The 26853-nt window shown below is 37.5% G+C and overlaps 1 protein-coding gene across 3 annotated transcripts in view; it reads right to left on the bottom strand.

Annotated features, from left to right (window-relative positions):
• The window catches only part of LOC135225154 (uncharacterized), a 363469-nt gene that overhangs the window by 86017 nt on the left and 250599 nt on the right, over positions 1-26853 (bottom strand). For 2 of the 3 annotated variants that reach the window (XM_064264385.1, XM_064264386.1), the window contains exon 2: positions 5301-5346. The exons of the other annotated variant lie outside the window; for it this stretch is intronic. The gene's annotated coding sequence lies outside the window, so the exon portion shown is untranslated. The remainder of the gene's footprint in view (positions 1-5300; positions 5347-26853) is intronic. 3 annotated transcript variants of the gene reach the window in all.

Consider the following 26853-nt stretch of genomic DNA (forward strand, 5'->3'; position numbering starts at 1 on the left):
AAACGTGAAAAATGTTCATAAATATTTGGAATTTATCATCCACACTCGATGTACCATTTTTCCACTTAATTTACGGTGTATTTGATAGCAACAAATGTTTCTAGTTTATGAATTCTCTCTCTCTCTCTCTCTCTCTCTCTCTCTCTCTCTCTGTTAATCGATTCTATTTCAATGTAAATATTTCATCTCTATCTATCAGCGTTTGTGCATGTGTATGGGTGTGTGTGTCTTCCCTATCTACCAACGTTTGTGCATGTGTATGTATGCATATGTCTTCCCTATTGTCAGCGTTTGTGCATGTGTACGTATGCATGTGTCTTCTCTACTATCAGCGTTTGTGCATGTGTACGTATGCATGTGTCTCCACTACTATCAGCGTTTGTGCATGTGTGTGGGTGCAGGTATTATCTATCTATAAGCGTTTGTGCATGTGTTCTCTATCTATCAGCTTTTGTGCATGTGTACGTATGCATGTGTCTTCTATATCTATCAGCGTTTTTGCATGTGTGTGGGTGCATGTGTTCTCTATCTATTAGCGTTTGTGCATGTGTATGTATGCATGTGTCTCTATCTATCAGCGTTGGTGTACTCGCATGTGTATGTTTTATCTATATATCTATCTATCAGCGTTTGTGCACGTGTATGTGTGCTTGTGTCCTCTATCCAACTACCAGCCTTCGTCGAAGCAAAACTATGCATGCATGTGTATACCAGCGTGTCCGTATCTCTCTCTCTCTTCTCTCTCTCTCTCTCTCTCTCTCTCTCTCTCAGTGTTTAATCACCCTTCGGCCTAAAATGAGATTGTGCAAAATAGCTTCATTTAATTACGACAGCGTTCAATGGGCCGCCACATATTGCTTTCCCATATCCATCCCAGCTTCCGGCTAATGAACTAATCTACAATCAAGAGTTTAATTTGGGTCCTCGCGCCTGAGTTTCGCGCTTTTTTTTATCTTTTTTTTTTTTACAATTTTTATTACGCTTGCATAAAATGTCAGTCGCTTTTCGTTATGTTGCTGTCGTTGTTTTTGATGCGTGAGAAAGCGTCTTATATTCGCCGTTTCGTTCGCAGCCAAGATGGGCAGATGGTGATGCTCCCAACAGGGGCGCTTCGGGAGGGCATTACTTGACGTCACGTTCTGCGCAGGATGGATCTGAGGGAACACACACATTCCATTCTCTCTCTCTCTCTCTCTCTCTCTCTCACACACATTCACAAATATTAATGCTACCTATACTTCGATCAGGCAAGTGGAGCAATTTTGGGTCTGGTCAGTAATTGAATGGCTGACCACCGGAATTACCTGCCAGCCACGGTCGGCAATTGTTTCATGTTTATATAATATATATCTATATAGTATATATATTATATATAATAGTAATATATAATATATATATATAATATATATTATATATAACATATATATTGTGTCAGCTTCCACCGCTTTAATGGGAAAAGAAAAAGGCTTCCAAAGAAGAATATTATTATTATTATATTTTTTTTCTCTATCCCAGTCCTCTAATTCGACTGGGGTGGTATTTATAGTGGGGGCTCCGGGTTTGCATCCTGCTCCTTAGGAGTTCCCTCCAACTTTTCTACCATGTGTGCCGTTTCTTAGGAGTCACACTCTTGCTGCATGAGTCTTGGGAGCTACTTCAGCTCTAGTTTTTCTAGATTCCTTATTATTATATTATTATTTTATTATTATTATTATTATTATTATTATTATTATTTTTATCGCAGTCATCCTATTCGACATGGGTGATTTTTATAGTGTGGGGTTCCGGGTTGTATCCTGGCTCCTTAGGAGTCCATCACTTTTCTCGCTATGTGCGCTGTTTCTTAGAGCAATCTCTTCTGCATGAGTCCTGGAGCTACTTCAACATCTAGTTTTTCCAGGTTCCTTTCCAGGGATCTTGGGATCGTGCCTAGTGTTCCTATGATTATGGGTACTACAATTTCCGCTGGCACGTCCCATATCCTTCTTATTTCTATTTTCAGGTCCTGATACTTATTATTATTATTATTATTATTATTATTATTATTAATTATTATTATTAAGAAGATAAAGAACCCTATTCATATAGACCAAGTTCACCACAGGGGCCATTGACTTGAAAATCAAGCTTTCAAAGTACACTACGGTTCTCATTAGGAAATGAGAGTGAACTTATGAACAAATACTCAATAAAACAAATAAAGTCATTTCTCAGTTGAAAATCAAGCTTTCAAAGTGCACTAAGGTTCTCATTAGGAAATGAGAGTAAACTAAAACAAATACTCAATAAAACAAATAAAGTCATTTCTCAGTGCCAAAGCGACCGGAGTCACTATGACTTGGACATTTTTATCATCGAAGATTCACCCCGGCTCAAGAAAGCCAAGGTCTCGGCCAGAATGGGGGGGCGTGTTCTCACAGGTGGGAGGGGACAGGTTCTAGAGGGGCCTTTTTGGTGAACAGGTTCCACAGGTGATGCGGTGAACTCTACCTGTACTTTATTATTATTATTATTATTATTGTTATTATCAGACGAGCCGAATTCACTCCGACAAACACACACACTCAACACACACACACACACACACACACACACATATATATATATATATATATATATATATATATATATATATATATATATATATGACCTGATCTCGGTCATTTGTGGGTTCGGGATATGAAGGAAAAACAGGAGAGAGATAAGTTTACGTGCATGCACTGCAGGACATGCAAAAATAATAATCGAGGGAACGTTTAACACAGGTGTATTCTTCTTCGTTACACAGGTGGCCTTTAACTGTAATCCTTACGTTAACTATGTTAGTGCACAACTAGACGGCATGTTAGACTGTTATTGACACTACATGGTGACACACGTCTTTGTGGCGGCCGACGGGAATGCGACTGCGGGCAGTGGGCACTCGGTTCTTCGCCCAGTCTGTCTGTACTACTGTATGGGACCCGCTAACGAACTGATCTGACCGGTAGTGCGGCCTGTTTCAAATGCCCCCTACTACACACAGCATCGTTATGCAAGAAGCTGATTGGTTATTCTGGCTCCTTAGACACAAGGGGCCAATCAAGAAGGGATATAGAGATGCGTGGCACTCTTTTGAACTGGCCAAGCCACACCAACTTGTAACGTCTTTGCGGTTGACTTGTTTTGTTACACGTACGCACAGCATCACTTATAACGGTTGCAGACTATCACGTAAAGGGCATACGCAAAACTGTATTGAATCAGCTCAAATATATATCTATATATATATATATATATATATATATTATATATATATATATATATAAAAATATATGCTCTTTTTATATATGTTATATGTAGTTTCACCAGTGCAAATAACCGTCATTATTTTTAGTAATAACATATATTCGCCCTTAACAACAAAACTTCTGTCGACTAAACTCGGCGGTTTCAAAAACAATTATGTATATGTACGTATGCATGTGTATGATTAAATATATATATATATATATATATATATATATATATATATATGTATGTGTGTGTGTGTGTGTGTGTGTGTGTGTGTGTGAGAGAGAGTGTGTGTGTGTGTTTGTGTATATTTATAATCAATTGCCAACATTAAAAAAACGTTTAAGTCAGTTTCGAAAAATCTCTGTAAATAAGGAATTACTTTTAAAAAACAAAACATAGTCAATATATATATATATATATATAATATATATATACGTATATATATATATATATATATATAATTTATTTACCTCATGAACACACACATACACAAACAATACAAATAAACGTACACACACACACAAACATGAAAATCAATACACGTTCCCTGCCTCCGGAGAGAAGTTAGAAAGTTGAATCGTGTTGCAAACGTTGAGCTGAACTTATAGAAGTTGCAAAGACCCACCGTTGCACCTTGAGCTTAATTCCCTTCCCTTCTTCCTTGTTACTACCCAGGGCAATGGTTTCCCCCCCCCTCCCCACCCCCCCATTACCCCCCCCCCCCCCCCTCCCCCCCCCCCCTCTCCTCCTTCTCTCTCAACTGCCCAGCCTGAACCCTGGTGGTCGTAGGTGTGGTTGATGGGGGTTCTTGCAAGGCAGATGATGGTAATGATGGGGGTGGGGTGGGGGGGGGGAGTAGGGGGAGGTGGTGGGGGGGTAGATGGGAGGAGGGGTGAGGTAAGACGGACAGGATAGAAGAGAGACGTGGAGTATCAATATTTAATGGTTCATCTCACCAGCAGGTAAGATGATTATGGCCTTGCTTTGTGTGTCGTATAATCCTCTCTTCTTTACGCAATAAAATACCTTTCTTTATTTTCTTTTTTTTGTCTTTTATATAAACTTAAAACGTTTTCTACTGATTGTTAAAATATACAAATTTCTCGGGATCATTATTACACGTATATACTCCTTAATATTAATAATTATCATGAATTATGAAATTATTATTTTACGATGACAGAAACCATCGTGAATATGAAGCCGCTATATACATCACGGTGGAGAGAGAGAGAGAGAGAGAGAGAGAGAGAGAGAGAGAGAGAGAGAGATGAGAGATAGAGGGTCGTCATAGCTTAGTTATTGTAGGAAGTCTTAAGTCTTAAGGAGAGAGAGAGAGAGAGAGAGAGAGAGGGTCATAGCTTAGTTATTGTAGGAAGTCTTAATGAGAGAGAGAGAGAGAGAGAGAGAGAGAGAAGAGAGCCATATCCTAGATATAATAGGAAGTCTCATCCGCTGAATAAATATCTTCTTCCTTGGTCTTACATTACTCCGGTAAAAAAAAAAAAATCTTTATAGCTCATTATTATTGCCTTCTGTTGCTGGACTTGCAACGTTGCTACATGTGTGAAGTGATACAGAAAACAAGGAAGGCGCTGTTGGGGAGTTACACCAGCCGACAATAAGATAATGGAACTTGATTCTCTCTCTCTCTCTCTCTCTCTCTCTCTCTCTCTCTCTCTCTCTCTCTTCATCTCTCTCTCTCTCATGCGCTAGCATTCTAAAAGATAGTCTTTAACTCTCTCTCTCTCTCTCACTGCGCTAACATTCTAAAAAATTCTCTCTCTCTCTCTCTCATTGCGCTAGTATTCTAAAAAAAATTAACTCACTCACTCTCTCTCTCTCTCTCTCTCTCTCTCTCTGCGCCAGCATTATAAAAATTGTCAAGGGCTACTTAGATTATATATATATATATATATATATATATAATATATATATATATATATATATATATATATTAGCGCCACAATATACATATCACTCCTACTAAGCACTTTTCTTTAATTAAGGTTACCACGACTGACCGTAAATCTAAACTGCTCCTGACGTGAAGAGCCATGGTCCCACTACCTGCAAAGAAGAAAAGAACAAAATGAAAACAATTGAAATTAAGAGAAAAATAAATAAATAAATAAGTAAATAAATAAAAGCGTTAAAAAATAAATAAACAAAAGCATTAACTAATACAGACTTATTACTGCCTTACAATCTGACAATGAGGTCCATGTGTGAACGGACATCAATATGTGGAAATCTACATCCTTCCATACGGGGCATAAGTATACCGTGTATACTTATCTGAATACGCATACACATACATATGCATTCAAACACAAATGCACAATGGATGATCATACGATCATTTAGGTTGAAACCTGTGTGGGATACGTTCGTGATATGTTGCCAACGTGTTAATACCGTTCTACTGCAATGTGTCTGAATGTTGGAGTGAAATATAAAATTTAGGCCAAAGGCCCAGCATTGCGACCTATGAGGTCATTCAGCCCTGAAAGGTAAATTGACGGGTAGAAGGTTTGAAAGGCGTAACAGGAGGAAAACCTCAAAGCAGTTGCACTATGAATCAATAGTTAGCAGAGGGTGGAAAGTACGATGGAAGAAAGAGAATATGAACGGAGGTACATTAAAAGGAATGGAAGGGGTTGCATCTGGATTACTTGGAATGGGAAGAGGTCACCTTGACCTTTGTCGGAATCGTGACCTGACTTGGAGGTGCAGTTTCACGTCAGAAGATTCAGCATCTTACGATAATCCAGGATTTGGCGGGAAACGTTTAATATAAATACTTTTATTGACATGCGAAATAAATTTCGAAACTTTTGAGTCCATGTGAACCTATACTCTTTGCGTTTATTTCGATTTAATTTATATATATATATATATATATATATATATATATATATATATATATATATATATATATATATATATATCGAGCTACAATGTCCTTTAATATATAATTCGCTCTACCTCGGAATTAATATATTTTCATATATGCTTAAACCGAAGGGGAATTTTTCTCGATAATAGATTTGCCTGGACCAGGGCGCGAACCTATGGATCCTTTCAAACCCAGGAACGTCAGTGAAGCTTTATCTACTACACCACCGCGAGAGGCTAAAAGTTCATGTCGCCTCTCACCCTCATATACCTTTCGCGCGCAGGTAATTAGTGGTTTGGAGACAACATCAAAACCCACCTCGACTCGGTAGTGTTTGTAGTGCTTTTGACAGCACGTAGCCAATCTATAAAGTCATATCACATTTCCGTGATTCATATCATAATCGAGCTACAATGTTTCCTTTAATATCTAATTCGCTCTACTCGGAATTAATATATTTTCATATATGCTTAACCGAAGGGGAATTTTTTCTCGATAATAGATTTGCCTGGACCAGGGCGCGAACCTATGGATCCTTTCAAACCCAGGAACGTCAGTGAAGCTTTATCTACTACACCACCGCGAGAGGCTAAAAGTTCATGTCGCCTCTCACCCTCATATACCTTTCGCGCGCAGGTAATTAGTGTTTGGAGACAACATCAACCCATCGACTCCGGTAGTGTTTGTAGTGCTTTTGACAGCACGTAGCCAATCTATAAGTCATATCACATTTCCGTGATTCATATACATATATCGAGCTACAAGTTCCTTTAATATCTAATTCGCTCTAACCTCGGAATTAATATATTTTCATATATGCTTAACCAAAGGGGAATTTTTTCTCGATAATAGATTTGCCTGGACCAGGGCGCGAACCTATGGATCCTTTCAAACCCAGGAACGTCAGTGAAGCTTTATCTACTACACCACCGCGAGAGGCTAAAAGTTCATGTCGCCTCTCACCCTCATATACCTTTCGCGCGCAGGTAATTAGTGGTTTGGAGACAACATCAACCCACCTCGACTCCGGTAGTGTTTGTAGTGCTTTTGACAGCACGTAGCCAATCTATAAGTCATATCACATTTCCGTGATTCATATACATATATCGAGCTACAATGTCCTTTAATATCTAATTCGCTCTACCTCGGAATTAATATATTTTCGTATATGCTTAACCGAAGGGGAATTTTTTCTCGATAATAGATTTGCCTGGACCAGGGCGCGAACCTATGGATCCTTTCAAACCCAGGAACGTCAGTGAAGCTTTATTCTACTACACCACGCGAGAGGCTAAAAGTTCATGTCGCCTCTCACCCTCAATATACCTTTCGCGCGCAGGTAATTAGTGGTTTGGAAGACACATCAACCCACCTCGACTCCGGTAGTGTTGTAGTGCTTTTGACAGCACGTAGCCAATCTATAAGTCATATCACATTTCCGTGATTCATATACATATATCGAGCTACAATGTCCTTTAATATCTAATTCGCTCTACTCGGAATTAATATATTTTTCATATATGCTTAACCGAAGGGGAATTTTTCTCGATAATAGATTTGCCTGGACCAGGGCGCGAACCTATGGATCCTTTCAAAACCCAGGAACGTCAGTGAAGCTTATCTACTACACCACCGCGAGAGGCTAAAAGTTCATGTCGCCTACTCACCCATCTATACCTTTCGCGCAGCAGGTAATTAGTGGTTTGGAGACAAACATCAACCCACCTCGACTCCGGTAGTGTTTGTAGTGCTTTTGACAGCACGTAGCCAATCTATAAGTCATAATTTCACATTTTCCGTGATTTCATATACATATATCGAGCTACAATGTCCTTTAATATCTAATTCTGCTCCTACCTCGGAATTAATATATTTTTCATATATGCTTAACCGAAGGGGAATTTTTTCTCGATAATAGATTTGCCTGGACCAGGGCGCGAACCTATGGATCCTTTTCAAACCCAGGAACGTCAGTGAAGCTTTATCACTACACCACCGCGAGAGGCTAAAAGTTCATGTCGCCTCTCACCCTCATATACCTTTCGCGCGCAGGTAATTAGTGGTTTGGAGACAACATCAACCCACCTCGACTCCAGGGTAGTGTTTTGTATATGAATCACGGAAATGTGATTATGACTTATAGATTGGCTACGTTGCTGTCAAAAGCACTACAAACACTACCGGAGTCGAGGTGGGTTGATGTTGTCTCCCAAACCACTAAAATTACCTGCGCGCGAAAGGTATATGAGGGTGAGAGGCGACATGAACTCTTAGCCTCTCGCGGTGGTGTAGTAGATAAAGCTCACTGACGTTCCTGGGTTTGAAAGGATCCATAGGTTCGCGCCCTGGTCCAGGCCAAATCTATTATCGAGAAAAAAATTTCCCCTTCGGCTAAGCATATGGAAAATAGGTAAAAAAATTAATTACCGAAGGTTAAAGAAAGCCGAATTAGATAGTTAAAGGACAATTTGTAGCCGAAGTATATGTATATTGAATCACGGAAATTGGGTTTTAAATATGACTTATTAGATTGGCCCTAACTTTGCCCCTGGTTCAAAGCACTACCAAACAACCTACCGGAGCGAGGTGGGGTGGAAAATGGTTGGTTCTCCAAAAACCACTAATGGACCTCGCGCGCGAAAGGTATAATGAGGGTGAGAGGGCGACATGAACTTTTTAGGCCTCTTCGCCGGTGGTTTTGTAGTAGATTAAAGCTTACTGACGTTCCTGGGTTTTGAAAGGATCCATGGGTTCGCGCCCTGGTCCAAGGCAAATTCTAATTATTCGGAGAAAAAATTTCCCCCCTTCGGGTTAAGCCATATGAAAATATATTAATTCCGAGGTAGAGCGATTAGATATTAAAGGACATTGTAGCTCGATATATGTATATGAATCACGGAAAATGTGATATGACTTATAGATTGGCTACGTGCTGTCAAAAGCACTACAAACACTACCGGAGTCGAGGTGGGTTGATGTTGTCTCCAAACCACTAATTACCTGCGCGCGAAAGGTATATGAGAGGCGACGAACTTTTACCTCTCGCGGTGGTGTAGTAGATAAAGCTTCCACTGACGTTACCTGGGTTTGAAAGGATCATAGTTCGCGCCCTGGTCCAGGCAAAACATTATCGAGAAAAAATTCCCCTTCGGTTAAGCATATGAAAATATATTCCGAGTAGAGCGAATTAGATATTAAAGGACATTGTAGCTCGATATATGATAGAATCACGAAATGTGATATGACTATAGATTGGCTAACGTGCTGTAAAAAAGCATACAAACATACCGGAGTCCGAGGTGGTTGATGTTGTTCTCCAAACCACTAATTACCGCGCGCGAAAGGTATATGAGGGTGAGAGGCGACATGAACTTTTAGCCTCTCGCGGTGGTGTAGTTAGATAAGCTTCACGACGTTCCGGGTTTTGAAAGGATCCATAGGTTCGCGCCCTGGTCCAGGCAATCTATTATCGAGAAAAAATTCCCCTTCGGTTAAGATATATGAAAATATATTAATTCCGAGGAGAGCGAATTAGATATTAAAAGACTTGTAGCGAATATATGATAGAATCGGAAATGTATATGACTTATAGATGGCTCGTGCTGCAAAAGCACTACAAACATGGAGTCGAGGTGGGTTGATGAATTGTCACAAACCACTAAATTACCTGCGCGCGAAAGGTATATAGGGTGAGAGGCGACTGAACTTTTTAGCCATCTCGCGGTGGTGTAGTAGAAAGCTTCACTGAGTTCCTGGGTTTGAAAGGATCATAGTTCGCGCCCTGGGTCAGGCAAATCATTATCGAGAAAAAAATTCCCCTTCGGACTAGATAAAAATATAAAAATTCCGGAGTAGAGCGAATTAGATAGGGGTAAAGGATTGTAGCTCGATATATGTATGAATTCACCGGAAATGTATAGACTTATAGATTGGCTACGTGCTGTCAAAAGCACTACAAACTACCGGAGTCGAGGTGGGGTGATTGCTCCTAACCATAATTACCTGCGCGAAAGGTATATGAGGGTGAGGCGACATGAACTTTTAGCCTCTCGCGGTGGTGTAGTAGATAAAAGCTTCACTGACGTTCCTGGGTTTGAAAGGATCCATAGGTTCGCGCCCTGGTCCAGGCAAATCTATTATCGAGAAAAAATTCCCTTCGGTTAAGCATATATGAAAATATATTAATTCCGAGTAGAGCGAATTAGATATTAAAGGACATTGTAGCTCGATATATGTATATGAATCACGGAAATGTGATATGACTTATAGATTGGCTACGTGCTGTCAAAGCACTACAAACACTACCGGAGTCGAGGTGGGTTGATGTTGTCTCCAAACCACTAATTACCTGCGCGCGAAAGGTATATGAGGGTTGAGAGGCGACATGAACTTTTAGCCTCTCGCGGTGGTGTAGTAGATAAAGCTTCACTGACGTTCCTGGGTGAAAAGGAGAAAAAAATCCATAGGTTCGCGCCCTGGTCCAGGCAAATCTATTATCGAGAAAAAATTCCCCTTCGGTTAAGCATATATGAAAATATATTAATTAACCGAGGTAGAGCGAATTAGATATTGAAAGGACATTGGTAGCTCGATATATGTATTATGAATCACGGAAATGTGATATGACTTATATATATATATATATATATATATATATATATATATATATATATATATACATATATATTTCTTTTTATCCATGCTGACTGACCCGTTATTTCCTGGGGAATTATGAGGGTAATAAAAACAAAACGAAATTAATTGTTATTACTCTGTATCTGAATAAAAAGAGATGAGTTTCCTTTATAAATAATTCATTATTTCAAAGTTAATCCATAGGGCCATATTCCTTTATGACGTGGGATTATGGTCATTGCTTTGGATTAAGCTGGTCATTCTCCATTCATTATATCAGCATAATACAATGAAATTCTTCATTTAAATATTATACAAAGACGGAGTTTATATAAACATTATGTGAAGGCAGCTTCACTACATGTACATGATATAAAGCCAGTCATTGTAATTTCTAAATATTATACAAAGACAGTCATTATATAAACATTATAAAACAGTCTTTACAACGATACAATGACGAATTTATTATATAAACATTCTACAAAGACAGAGTCATTAGATAAACATTATACTAAGACAGTTTCATTATATATATAATTATACAATAGCAATCATTGTATAAACATTATACAATGATAGATTCATTATATAAGCATGATAAAATGACAGATTCATTATATATAAAACATTAAACATTTTATGAACATATAATAGTTTTAGGAATTCTCCGAATTATAGCAACCACACAATATGATGTTAGATTTATACGTAAGGTAAGCTAATACAAAAACACAAAATAATAATGATTTACAAGTTGCGCAATAAAACGGAAGAGTAAACTACTCTGTATTCGTAAATTACAATCTCGTTTCCACCAATCAGTGATGCAAAAAAACAAGTAACAAGTTTAATAATCAGGCATAATTTCAACAAATTTACCGGTTTTTTTTTTTTTTTTACTGTAAGCATTACTTAAGGTTCTTTGCAGCGTCCTTTCGGCCCCTAGCTGCTGCCCCTTTGCATTTCTTTTACTGTACCTCCGTTCATATTCTCTCTCTTCCATCTTACTTTTCTCCCTCTCTCATAACAATGATTCCATAGTGCAATTGCGAGGTTTTCCTCCTATTTCACCTTTCAAACCTTTTTCAACTGTTTCCTTTCAGCGCTGAATGGCCTCATAGGTCCCAGCGCTTGGCCTCTGGCCTAAATTTCATATTCCTTGTTAATGGCTGCTCTTTATACTTTGAGGTTGTAGATCGCAAACTTCTTAAGTTCAAGATGCAACTTCAAGTTTTATACAATACTACTGGCTGCTCTATGAGCAAGAGCCCGTGCTGGCATAAGGCCAGCTTAATCTCCAGCAAGTTTTACAATAATTGTCATGACTGTTCTTATAATTTGAGATTATCCATCAAAAACTTCATGTTGCTCTATTGTAACTAAGTTAGGAACTTCATTCCATTTTGTTTACACTTTTCGAGTAATCGGGGAGTAAGCCTACAAACTAATTTATTGTTGTTGTTGTTCTTATGGGGGGGGGGTAAGAAAGGTCTATGGAAAAGCAAAAAAAAAAAGTCTGGAAAAGGTGTTGTTGGTTGACTTGAAAATGCAGGAATTTTAGGATAGGATATTTATGATTTATTCATTAGAATGAAAAGGTAAAAAAAATAAACGATGTTCATGTTAAACAGTAATGAACAATTATTGCTAAAAAAAAAATATAGCGCATTTATTTTAATTTTCGTTACTGAAGCTACGTTCTATATGACCGTAGATTTTAGCACGCGCCCTGAGTAAGCTGGAGGTCGGATCACGCCTTGTTATCTTTTTTAAATTCCAGATCTATTGAAAGAGGGCAATTTAATAACTTAGCAAACTATTTAGGGCAAAATATCCATTCAGTTGACACTTTTCATATTTACAAATCCCACATCTATCGACAGAAGAACATTTCATAGCTAAGCAAAATACTGCAGAGGAAATATCATGACCTCATAGATGCCTTAAAAGCGATACAGATTTGGAGTCCTCAATATCTAACTCATCATCTCCCAAAACATTCAGAATGTGGAGAAAGATGAATACCTTGTGGGATATCAGGATAATCAAGAATAAAAGGTGATTACAGGTAACAAAAAGAAAATTTAAACTAATAAATTCAATTCTACTTGACTGAACAAGTCACTCAGCAGACGGCATTGTCACTTATACTTCACTTATACACACTTTTGAAAATCCAGGCGCCGAGATAACTTATCTATAATTGAGCAAAATATTTGATAAAACAAATACAAAATAAAACTTGACAAGAAACGGAAAACCTACATACGTGCAGCTTTTTTATCCTTTGTCCAGATCAATACTATCACGTACACTTACGAAATAGCAATCATTTCAAATTGTACACTGATTTTACGGACACCCTGCGTGCTCTCCTAACTCCAAAATCATAACCCTAGGAAGAGCACATGTGATGTCAAATCAAGTCACGTGTATGGTTGCACCTGTTAATAAGGTATCAGCTGGTTCTCACACCTGTTTGGCACGATTCGACCGTAAGTTACTGGACAGTACTGTAAGGGAATAGTGCCGTCAATGCACCTTACGCGGTGCACTGTAGGCTTTACTTATGATTCTTTGCAGCTCCCCTTCGACCCCTAGCTGCGAACCATTTTATTCCTTTTGCTGGACCTCCTTTCAAATTCTCTTTCTTCCATCTTGCTTTCCTTTACCCCTCTCCTGACAACTGTTTCGCTTTACAACCGCTTTGAGGTTTTCCTCCTGTTACACCTTTCAGACCATCTTATTCTCAATTTCCCTTTCAGCGCTGAATGACCTCATAGATCCCAACGCTTGCCCATTGGCTTAAATCTTATGAACAAGTTCCAGTTCCCGATAACAATGAAACAAGAAAGTTTCTCTCTGTAAAAATGAAAGACATCACAGAATTGGTTATGTAGATTTCGTGATTTGTGGGGGTTGAGACATTATTGCTTCATCAAAGTGGAATGTCAATTCCTGTAGAATTCCGGCTGTCAGACATTAGGTCAATGAACTCTTTCTTTCTTTTTTTTCTGGCGCGAATGGAGGGGAAAGTGGAAGCCGAAACTCCCACTTCGCATGCAGTCGGCTGCAAATGGATGCGAGCAGCTGGTTTTTTTTTTCTTTCTTTCTTTTTCTAACGAACACACTTGCCATTCCATTTGCAAACACAATAAACCAGCTTCGGAATGACTGGCTTACACAACCTAAACAGAACGAAAATGGAATGAAAACAGAGGTATGTTTTCTAAAATAGATCAGGTTTATTGTTTGTTTGTTTGTTCGTATTGTGTTTTTACGTCACATGAAACTAGTGGTTATTCAGCAACGGGACCAACGGCTTGACGTGACTTCCGAACCACTTCGAGAGTGAACTACTATCACCAGAAACACACATCTTTGATCCCTCAATGGAATGCCCGAGAACCGAACTAGCAGCCACCAAGGTGGCAGGCCAAGACCATACCAACCACGCCACTGAGGCGCTTAGGTCAGGTTTAATTCTCTCACACTGTCCTTGTTAGACCCAACCAGCGCAGATCTTTCTATACATGGATAATGGTACCGATATTGGAACTACCAGGTTCGTTTGGTCTTGCAAACCCCCAAAAAAGGCTAAGTTTACTTAGCTCATTAAGCATTTCAACTTGTATTTCAATATCCTACTTACATTTGTGTTAGTTTGTTAATTTCTTAGTTTATCTGTGTTTGTAAATAACTAAATATCAAGTCGATGGCCCCTTTGGTGGGCTTGTTCCAATTAAATAGGATTCATCCTCTGGATAATAATAATAATAATAATAATAATAATAATAATAATAATAATAATAATAATAATAATATCTTGGGAGTAGACCCTCTTTCAAACAAGTCTTGTTAAAAAGGATTGCTGCATCAGCTCCATTAATGATGCAGCAATCCTTCTTAATAATAATAATAATAATAATAATAATAATAATAATAATAATAATAATAATAATAATAATAATAATAATAAATTATTACTGTATATCCTATTATCCTCTGTTACTCCTTTCTAACTAATAAACACCATATTCTTTGGTGGAAACACCATACTCTTTGGAACCTTAAATTTCAAGTCAATGGCCGCTTTGGTGGGGCAATGTTCTGTATTTCCTTTAACCTTCTGAATTCTGATGCTTTCTTTCAAGCGAATAACATAATATTCAAAGGCTTCTTCCATATGAACAGGATTCATCTTCTGAATAATAGCTGTATTGTTAAGAAATTTACAGTCTCGTGAAGAACAATCTGTTATGAAAATCCCCAATTATATATATGGTACATTACTAAGAAACAGACTTTCGAACACCGTTCATTTTCTTCCTCATCAGTGTAGACGTTAAAGTGTAAGTTCGATTCTCGGGCACGCCATTGAGGGGTCGGAGATCTGCATTTCTAGTGACAGAAGTTCACTCTCGACGTGATTCGGAAGTCACGTAAAGCCGTTGGTCCCGTTGCTGAATAACCACTGGTTCCATGCAACGTAAAAAGACCATCAAAACAAACAAACAAACAAAAAGGGTGGGCGGGGCGAGAAAATAACCGCCCATCGTCGGAGTGCTGGTTCGAGTGTTGCGTCATTCCAAACTCAACAGGCCCCGCCCACCTTTTAGATGGTCTCTAGAAGGAATCTACTACTCTCTCGCTCTACATTTTAACGTCTACACTGATGAGGAAGGCGTTCCAAAGTCTGTTTCTTTACAGTGTAATTTACTTTCATATATAATTGCGGACTTTTATAAGCAATAGCTTTTAAAAACAATAGCTATATTTATCAGCTCGTTTCGTAGAACAAACAGACCCGCCAGGGAAAAATAAGAATGACGAAAAGAATGAAGATAAACGCATACACCCTGATTTCATCGGCAAAGTGTGTCTCCCCCCTCCCCTTCCCCCACGTCTCGAGGCCCCTAAATGCCAGGAGAAATTTTCTTCAAGTTGACTCTCGTTAATTCTGGTCGGCGCCTTTCAATCCAACTCCCTCCCCCCACCCCCCCCCTCCACCCCCGACTTCGATTGAAAAGAATTCATTAGGAGGTGCAAATGGACCAAATGGGCGATTTGGGGAGTCCCCGGAATTATTCACTTGGTCTGTGTCTATCTAATGGAACCCTTTCTTCGCGTGGCTGATATATATATATATATATATATATATATATATATATATATATATATATATATATATATATATATATATCATAAGTGATATGGCATTCGCTGGGAGACTTAAAACACCTTACGAATTACTAGCTGATATAGTACATACATACATATAAATGCATGTATGTATATATAAATATACACACATATATATATATATATATATATATATATATATATATATATATATATATATATATATATATATATATATATATATATATATATATAAATATATACATATTACATAATGCATGCATGCATACATACATACATGCATATATGTATGTACTGTATGCTATATATTATACATATATATATATATAACACATCTATACACACATTTACCTGTATATACACACATACATATATATTGTATATGTAAATATAGGTATATATATATATATATATATTATATATATATATATAATCTTTAGTTATAAAGCAGAGAGAGAGAGAGAGAGAGAGAGAGAGAGGAGAGAGCCTAATTCACAAAGCATTCGTATGCTCAGAATTACATACGCATAGTGAATAACGCAAAAAAAAAAAAAAAAAAAAAACTCACATCCTAACGTTAATGAATATTAGTCCTTGTAGTCTAAAGACTAAATACAAAAAGAAGTAAAAAAAAAACTTGCAAACCACCTATTGTCGAGTAATCCCTTCAATCTAAGCGTCTAATGAAATCCGGCTGGATAAAAAAAAAAAAAAAAATCGATCTGGTCCGAACGATATTAAAAATCTTAAGGTCAGGGTATGAGATTAAGGAGGGTCCTTCTCTCCAACCCCTCCCCGCCCCCCCAACCACCGTGCTTGCAAGCACCATCCCTCCAGACCCCACCCACTAAACAACACTTTCCTGGAGGGTCTTTCTTGAAAGGGACGCCAGATTCGAAAAACTCACAGCCGCTCAATAAATGGAGTCTGAACACACACACACACACACACACACAAGTTGTATATACTATGTATATATTTATGCATATGCATTAAGCTACAAATGTCCTTTAACATCCAATTCGCTCTACCCCGGAATTAATATATTTTCATGTGTTAACCGAAGGAGAATTTTTTTTTTTATTAATTCCGAGGTAGAGAGAATTGTATATTAAAGGATATTTGAAGCTTAATACATGCACATGAATTACGGTGATGTGATAAAATTTCATATATTTATTAATACATACATAATACTACATACATACACACACACTTATATATATATATATATATATATATATATATTATATATATATATATATAAGTGTGTGTGTATGTATATGTATGTATGATGTATGTATTAATAAATATATGAAATTTTATCACATCACCGTAATTCATGTGCATGTATTAAGCTTCAAATATCCTTTAATATCCAATTATATATATATATATATATATATATATATATATATATATATATATATATATATATATATATATCGGGGTAGTAGTTGATGGTCCTTTGACATTTGATGAACATATTAACAATGTGGTTAGGACCGCAAATTATCATCTGAGGAATATCGCATCCATTAGAAAATATCTTAACGAAGATGCCACTAAGCTGCTAATTAATAGTTTGGTAGTTAGTAGAGTAGACTATTGTAACTCGTTGTATTACAATTTACCTAATTATCGTCTTAAGAAACTTCAAATGATTTTGAATAGAGCTGATAGACTAATTGTTGGTATATCCCCGCGAGAACATATTACTCCAACCTTAAATCTTAACATATCAAGCAATTAACACGGGAGGGGAGCCATTGTATCTTAAAGGTTGCCTGAAAAGATACGTAGTAGGGCCTGGTGTTCATACACGCCTTTCCCGTGATGATTTCAGACTTGATGAGCCTCGTGCAACGACCACTCTTGGTACGAGAACTTTTAAGCTCTGCGCTCCTAGATTGTATAATCAACTTCCGGCATCAGTTAAGTGTGCTGAAAATGCCTTTCAGTTCAAAAAAGCTATTGAAAACCCATTTATTTTCACTCAGCTATAATACTGAGACAAATGCAATTAACCCTCTTTCTCTTTACATTACATAGACTTTTAAATTTTTAACTATAATATAAGTGATTTGGAAAGCCCGTCTGAACGCTTAATAGCGAAAGCAGGGATACTTGATAAACCGTCAGACATAGACATAGACATATATGTATATATGTGTGTGTGTGTGTATTATGAGTAAATATATATATATATATATATATATATATATTTATATGTGTATATGTATATATATATATATATATATATATATATATCTATCACATTTTAATTATATATATACCATACACTAAATATATATATATATAATATTTATGTATATATACATATATGTGTGTATATATATATACACATATACATAACAGTATACATGCGTAAAACACTCGCATTCATACTACATGGTTAACAGAGCCCCACCGTAAACAGCAGGCTGAAAAGTATTACCAGATCAGAATGGCATACCTCACCCAATATTGCTTTATCGGAAGGGTGGATAAAAATGGGTCCAGTTCCCCCAAACCATTTCTTCTATCTGGCTTTCCGATTTTCAGCTCTAACAGATGACCACCTCATCCCCCCTGCCCAAACAAAACAAAAAATTACAACGTTATTGAACCATTAATACAATCGGACGAAGATATTAAACTGGGAAAGAGACCATATTTTGGTACCTTTCAAACACAGGGAGGTAGGGATCAAAATTTCTGACTCTCTCTCTCTCTCTCTCTCTCCATAAAATATATATATATATATATATATATATATATATATATATATATTAATATATATATAGATAGATAGAATATATAGGTAGGTAGGTAGATACGTGTACGCGTGTGAATTTTATGCTCTCTCTCTCTCTCTCTCTCTCTCTCTCTCTCATCTCTCTCATATATATATATATATATATATATATATCATAATATATATATATATTATATATATATATATATATATATACGTGTGCGCATGTGAATTAAATGCCCCCCCCCTCTCTTTTCTTTTCTCTCTCTCTCTCCCTCTCTCTCCCCATATAGTACATATAGATAGATAAGCAGGTAGATACGTGTGCGAGTATGAATTTTCTCTCTCTCTCTCTCTCTCTCTCTCTCTCCTCTCTCTCTCTCTCTCCATATAGTATATATATATATATATATATATATATATAGATAGATAGATAGATAGATAGATAGATAGATAGATAGATAGATACGTGAGCGCGTATGAATTTTATGCTCTCTCTCTCTCTCTCTCTCTCTCTCTCTCTCTCTCTCTCTCTAAAAATAATATGACACGTACACATACCCCCGAAAGATGTATCGGAGACCAAACAAATAATGTGTAGGAGTGTTAACACTCTGACAATTGTGTGATATTACGTGAACACCTGCATAAAAGAAACTTTTTACCTTACACGGATAGAAAAAAATGCGTTTTATTTTTAACAATACTGAAAGTCTTTGTTTTGTGTACAGTCTGAATAATTTATTCCCAAATCTAGTTCCTCGTTGGACGAGTGGTTAACGTGCTCGCCTACCGATAAGGTAGTCTCGAGTTCGCTTCCCCGCTCTGCCAACGTGGAATCAGAGGAATTTGTTTCTGGTGATTAGAAATCAATTTCTCGATATATGTGGTTCGGATCTCACAATAAGCTGTAGGTCCCCGTTGCTAGGTTACCAATTGGTGCCTAACCACGTGAAAACATCTAATCCTTCGGGCCAGCCCTAGGAGAGCTGCTAATCAGCTCAGTGGTCTGGTAAAACTAAGATATATATTAACTTATTCCAAAATCTGTGATTCAGTACCAGACACTTTCCTTGTAAATATATGGAAAAAACAAAGCTGAATATGAACTTATTAATTGGAATTCAGACTACAGATACTTGCATGAGTTCAGGTTGAAGATTTTGGAACCTTTAGTTGATGAGTCTGAATTTACAGGAATTACTAAAACAGAATTATAAGAGGCAATTAATGTGCATTGCTCATTACATGCAGATGCAAAACAGCTGAGGAGAACTACTATTTCACCGTACATGTTGCAGAACAGCTGAAGACAACAACACACACTGTACTAGGTGCAGAACAGCTGATATAAGCAGTAATTGCACTCTCGGTACTGTATAACAGCTGAAAATACAAACAATTTCATTGTACAAGCTGCAGAACAGCTGCTAAAAACAGCAATTTTACTGTAGAAGCTGCACAGCAGCTGATACAACCAGCAATTTCACTGTACAAGTTGCAGAACAGCTGATACAACCAGCAATTTCACTGTAGAAGCTACTGATCCAATTATACAACTAGCAATTTCACTGCACAAGTTGCAGAAACAGTTGATATGACCAGCAATTTCACTGTACAAGATGCTGAACAGATGGCACGACCAACAGTTACACTGTACAAGCTGCAGAGCAGCTGATACAACCAGCAATTTCACTGTACAAGATGCAGAACAGCTGATGCGACCAGCAATTTCCCTGTAGATGCTGCAGAACAGCTGATATGACCAACAGTTTCACTATAGAAGTTGCAGAGCAGCTGATACAACCAGCAGTTTCACTGTACAAGAAGCAGAACAGTTGATACGACCAAAAATTTCACTATAGATGCTGCAGAGCAGCTGATACAACCAGCAATTTCACTGTACAAGCTACAGAACAGCTGACAACACCAGCAATTACACTGTGCAAGTTGCAGAATAACTGATACGACCAGCAATTTCACTGCAAAAACTCCTGAACAGCTCATGAGACTGATGCTTTCATTGAACAAGCTCCAGAACAACTGTTGAGACTTATGTTTTTACTAGAGAAGCTCAAAGTCCATGAAATGACCTAATCCAGTTCAATTAGCCACATAGCCAATGGCTTAATCATTCTTTGTTACAAAGGGTATGTTATAACCAATGAGCAATTTCTGTCAATGTGCATCTATGCACATGATTAAAAACTTAGCACAGAGAAAGAAAGTGATGAATGTATATTGTACAATTAAATGAAGCATGACAGATAATAAGGAACACGAGGATAAAAAAATAAGAAATTTAGACTTTACACCATAATTTCATAATGCCATTTAGCCTTTTCACCTTAATCATAATAAGTAATTTAGAATTTACACCATAATAATAATATGCCATTAAAATTTTGCATTTATATGTGGTTCATCAGCATTTAAAGACCATATTCAACTTGGCGACGAAAGAGAGAGAGAGAGAGAGAGAGAGCAATTTAGTACCGGCCCCAAGCCCGGATAAATAGGGAGGGTTTGGAGTCAGGAAGACGGTCCGCCAAAAACAGCTGGAGAAAGCTTATTCAAAACAGCAACCCCGACTACGAATTAAGCTAGGAATAAGAAGAATATCGAAAATAACATATTCCTCCGTAAAACAACCTGACATAATGAAATCGTGGAATACTCCGATGGCCGACAATAGTGCCTGCATTCCAAATATTCATTTTCAGATCGTCTGCCATGGGATATTATGTGTTGAATTATCAAACAACAAAGCTTTTCCCTAAGGCTTTAGTGTGTGTGTGTGTGTGTGTGTGTGTGTGCGCTTTCATATCGAAAACAAAGGGACGCATTTATGTGTTTATGTTTGTGGTTGAAATATTGTATATTTTGTTGTTGTTGTTGTTGTTGTCCTTGTTTTTATTTATTTATTGTGGGGGGGGGGGCGGAATGGGAGGAGGGGGAGCGGTTAATTAAGCCTGCCCAGAGAGAAGTGAATTACGACATGTAATGATATAGACTTGTTGAGTACAGAGTGCATTATTATTATATATATATATATATATATATATATATATATATATATATATACATATATATAATGTAAGTAGACATATATATATATATATATATATATATATATGATATATATATATATATATATATATATATATATTTATATTTATATATTTTTTATACGTGTATGTGTATAAAGCGTAACACCAGCATACAAATATCTCAGCTTAAGGGAGTTGGTGGAGGAAAGTGAATGACAAGATACACAAAATTCGGCCAAACCATCATCCCCCATTTCACCCCCCCTACCACCACCCCCAACCTCCACCCCACAGAATCTAAACTGAAGGACAAAACATACCCAGGGTTTTCTGAATGATTTTACGACCATTCCTTTCATAGCGCAAGAGAATAAAAAGAGGAGAAACATTCGTCCGAAAAACATACATACACAAACATGGATGTTTGTGAAGGCTTCGTATGCTCGTCGGGGGCATTCGTCGGAAGCCAGGCTTCGTGGTGCCCATTCATGCCCACGGCTCAGAAAGTGTGTTCATCTAAATCACGCCTAAATATCTGGGTCTACAGACCCTTGGTTCCAATTCCTTGGCCCGGTGCCAAAATCCCACACCGTCTACTGTTGGGTAGAAACCTGCACGGCGCGTTTCGTCACTCTCTCTCTCTCTCTCTCTCTCTCTTAGGAAGCTCCCAACGAGCTCCTCGCTTTGGCACTCTCTCTCTCTCTCTTTCTCTCTCTCTCTTATTGGGAGCTCCACAACATACTCTTCGCTTTGGCATCTCTCTCTCTCTCTCTCTCTCGTAGAAAGCTCCACAACGAGCTCCTCGCTTTGGCTCTCTCTCTCTCTCTCTCTGTCTCTCTCTCTCTGTCTCTCATAGGAAGCTCCAACAATATATTCTTCGCTTCAGCATCTCTCTCTCTCTCTCTCTCTCTCTCTCCAAAAAGGCTCCACGACGCGCTACGGCTCTCTCTCTCTCTCTCTCTCATAGAAAGCTCCACAATATACTCTTCGCTTCAGCATCTCTCTCTCCCTCTCTCTCTCTCTCTCTCTCGACTGACCGACAGAGGTTTCTGCATTCTTGAATTCTACCACCGCAGCAGCTGTGTTCGAGCTTAGAACAGGTGGACGAGGGAATGAGAAAATAAGAAATGAAAAAATGAGAAAGAGAAGAGGAGAGAGAGAGAGAGAGAGAGAGAAGAGGGTGGTAGGAGAAAGACAAAGGAAAGCGCCCAGTTGGAGGGTAATGGTTTGACCAAGAAAGAAATAAATGATATGCAAAGACGGCGTTCGGATTTTCCTGCCGCTCGTGACAGAAATAAGAGAGGTGGAATCGGAAAAGGAGAGAGAGAGAGAGAGAGAGAGAGAGAGAGAGAGAGAGAGAGTCAAAACTGCTGCTCGAGGTTGGAAGTGGACATTATTCCCAGTACAACAAAAGGAGACCGTTGTTCTTAGACTCTCGTTAAACAGTAATATGAAAATCTAAAAGAATTAATTCAATATAGATAAAAAAATATGTTAGACTCTTGTTAAATAATGATCAAAATATGCCGGTTTTCATATATAAAATAGACACAAAAAATATAATAAAAATTATATAAAAGAACAAATTAATAAAAGAATAAAATTATTTCGCAAATCTCATTCCACGTACCTTAGCAAAAAAGGAAAAAAAACCTGTTCGTATTAAAGCATTGTAAGTCACGATTCCCTACGTTGGCCACGTAACATTCTCCATTACGTAAGAATAAGCATAGAGAGAGGAAGAAAAATACTTTCACATCGTGAAAAAAAATACTTCTACGTCACGGAAAAATAATTCCACATCGTGAAAAAATATACTTTCACATCGCGGAAAAATAATTCCACATCGTGGAAAAATACTTCACATCGTGAAAAAATTTCACACGTGAAAAAAATACTTTCACATCGTGAAAAAAAATACTCTAACATCGTGAAAAAAAATTGCTGTCACATCGTGAAAAAAAAAACTGTCCACATCACCACCGGCCCGGCCCCTACCACCACCACCACCACAAAAAAAAAAAAAAAAAAAAAAAAATCACATTGAGACGAGCGAGCGAATCCATTCTAAGGTGTCACACGACACCTTTTTACGTATATGGCGACCGTTTCAGTGCCTGTATAGGTGATGCAAAAATGATTGAATGGTATACAACTATAGTATAAACTATATACCTCTCCTAATGACCTGTAGTACATTCTGTGAGGCCAGATTGTATTGTGATATTTACAGATATTAATCAAGTTATAAATATCATTTAATATCCAGTTCGCTCTACTTCGGAAATATAATTGATAAGTGGTTGGTCATTTGGCGAAATATAAACCACTTATCATTTGTAATTCCCCCTTCCGTAGGTATTGTTTCCGAGGTAAAGTGAATTGTTTGGAAATATGTATGCATGTACTATGTACGTATGTATGTGTGTGTGTATGTATATATATATATATATATATATATATATATATATATATATATATATATATATATATATATATATATATATATATATATAACAAATTCTGAGAGACTAAATTAAACAGGAGAAAAAATCAGGGAAAACACACACACACAAACACAAACAATCTCGAATATAGACAACGCCACAATGTTAATGCCGTGTGAAGGGCCGAGGAATCCCCTAAGGAGAAGAATTGAAGGCGAAAAAAAAAACAAAGCGGGAAAAACAACGCGACAAGATTACACAACAACGTCATCGCCTGGTTGAAGAAACAACCTCGCTCAAGAAACAGATTCTTATGTAACGAAACGCCGTTTCTCACTACGGAAGAATATCAAACGCTTAATATGTTAGAGAAGTATGTAAATACATACTCTTCAGGCATGTATTGGTATTCTAGTGAACAAGCGAGTGACTGTACTTATATATAATGAGTATGCATAAATTAAACAGAAACCTCAGATACGTACAACTCAGCTGTTTATACTTTGATGAGATTTTAGTCAAGTTATTTAATGACTGGAAAAAAATTGCAGTAGTTATTTGCATATTTGTATTGAGACTTACAAAATAAGAATAATCCTTACTTTACATAATTTTTTTTCAGATAAATTTGACAAGATATCAAAGTAATTATTTCGAAATTATCTGGGATGGTCTTAATTGCTATTTACCATCACGTTACATACTGCAGTTCCAAGCGATACAGTGTCCTACATTCTTTGTGACTCTTTGAAGTTCTGTGATAATCTTAAGTATTAACGTCCTTCCAACCCCCAACCCCATTTCTTCCACCTTACCCCTACCCCTCTGTTACCTGACCTGTCAATGTGCTAATAACACGAGAAAACCTCAGTTACCTGACCTGTCAATGTGCTAATAACACGAGAAAACCTCTGTTACCTGACTTCAAAAGCAGGAATCCGGAATAAAAGATATAGGATAAGGTTGAGTCCAAAGTGCTAAATAACACGAGAAAACCTCTGTTACCTGACCTGTCAAAGTGCTAATAACACGAGAAAACCTCGGTTACCTGACCTGTCAAAGTGCTAATAACACAAGAAAACCTCTGTTACCTGACCTGTCAAAATGCTAATAGCACGAGAAAAACTGTTACCTGACCTGTCAAAATACTAATAACTTCAGAAAACCTCTGTTACCTGACCTGTCAAAATGCTAATAACACGAGAAAACCTCTGTTACCTGACCTGTCAAAGTGTTAATAACACGAAAAAATCTCTGTTACCTGACCTGTCAAAATGCTAATAACCCGAGAAAACCTCTGTTACCTGACCTGTCAAAATGCTAATAACACGAGAAAATCTCTGTTACCTGACCTGTCAAAATGCTAATAACCCGAGAAAATCTCTGTTACCTGACCTGTCAAAATGCTAATAACCCGAGAAAACCCTCTGTTACCTGACCTGTCAAAATGCTTAATAACCCGCGAAAAACCCCTCTGCTTACCTGGACCTGTCAAAATGCTAATAACACGAGAAAAAACCTCAGTTTACCTGACCTGTCAATGGTGCTAAATAACACCGAGAAAAAACCACCTCAGTTACCTGATTGGGCAACTCAATGTGCTAATAACACGAGAAAACCTCGGTTACCTGACCTGTCAAAGTGTTAATAACACGAGAAAATCTCTGTTACCTGACCTGTCAAAATGCTAATAACCCGAGAAAACCTCTGTTACCTGACCTGTCAAAATGCTAATAACACGAGAAAATCTCTGTTACCTGACCTGTCAAAATGCTAATAACCCGAGAAAATCTCTGTTATCCTTGACCTGGTCCAAAAATGCTAATAACCCACGAGGAAAAAATCTCTGTTATCCATGACCTGTTCAAAAATGCTAATAACACGAGGAAAAACCGTACCTGACCTGGTTCAAAGTGCCTAAATAACACGAGAAAACCTCTGGTATCAAAATGACTGTCAAAGTCCTAAAACCCGAGAAAAATACATGTTACCTGACCTGTCAAAAAGTGCCTAAATAAGACGATTTTAAAAACTCTCGTTATCCTGACCTGTCAAACTTTGCTAATAACCCGAGAAAATTCTGTTACTCGACCTTGTTCAAAATGCTAATAACCCGAGAAAACACCTCTTTTACCCTGACCCCCTGTCAAAAGCCTACTAACCGAGAAAACTCTGTTGCCTGAAAAACCTTGTCAAAATGCAATAACACGAGGAAAACCTCAGGTTTACATGACCTGTCAAAAATGTAGCTAATAACACGGGAGAAAAATCCTCCAGTTACCTGACCTGTCTAAATGTGCTAATAACCCGACGGAAAAATAAATGCTGGTTACCTGAACCTGTTCAAATAATTGTAATAAATAACCCGAGAAAATCTCTGTTTACCTGAGCCTGTCAAAATGGCTAATAACAAACGACGAAAACCTCTGCTTACCTGGACCTAGTCAAAAGTGTGCTAATAAAACACGAGAAAATCTCTGTTAAAAACCTCTGACCTTGATCCAAAAGCCTAATACCCCGAGAAAATCTCATGTACCGGAAAACCTGTCAAAATTGAACTAATAACACGAGGAAAATCCTCTGTTTACCCTGACCCCTGTGGTCAAAGTGGCTTAAATAAAA

Source organism: Macrobrachium nipponense, chromosome 13 (genome assembly GCF_015104395.2).
Source record: "Macrobrachium nipponense isolate FS-2020 chromosome 13, ASM1510439v2, whole genome shotgun sequence".
In the NCBI taxonomy this organism is placed as follows: Eukaryota; Metazoa; Arthropoda; class Malacostraca; order Decapoda; family Palaemonidae; genus Macrobrachium; species Macrobrachium nipponense.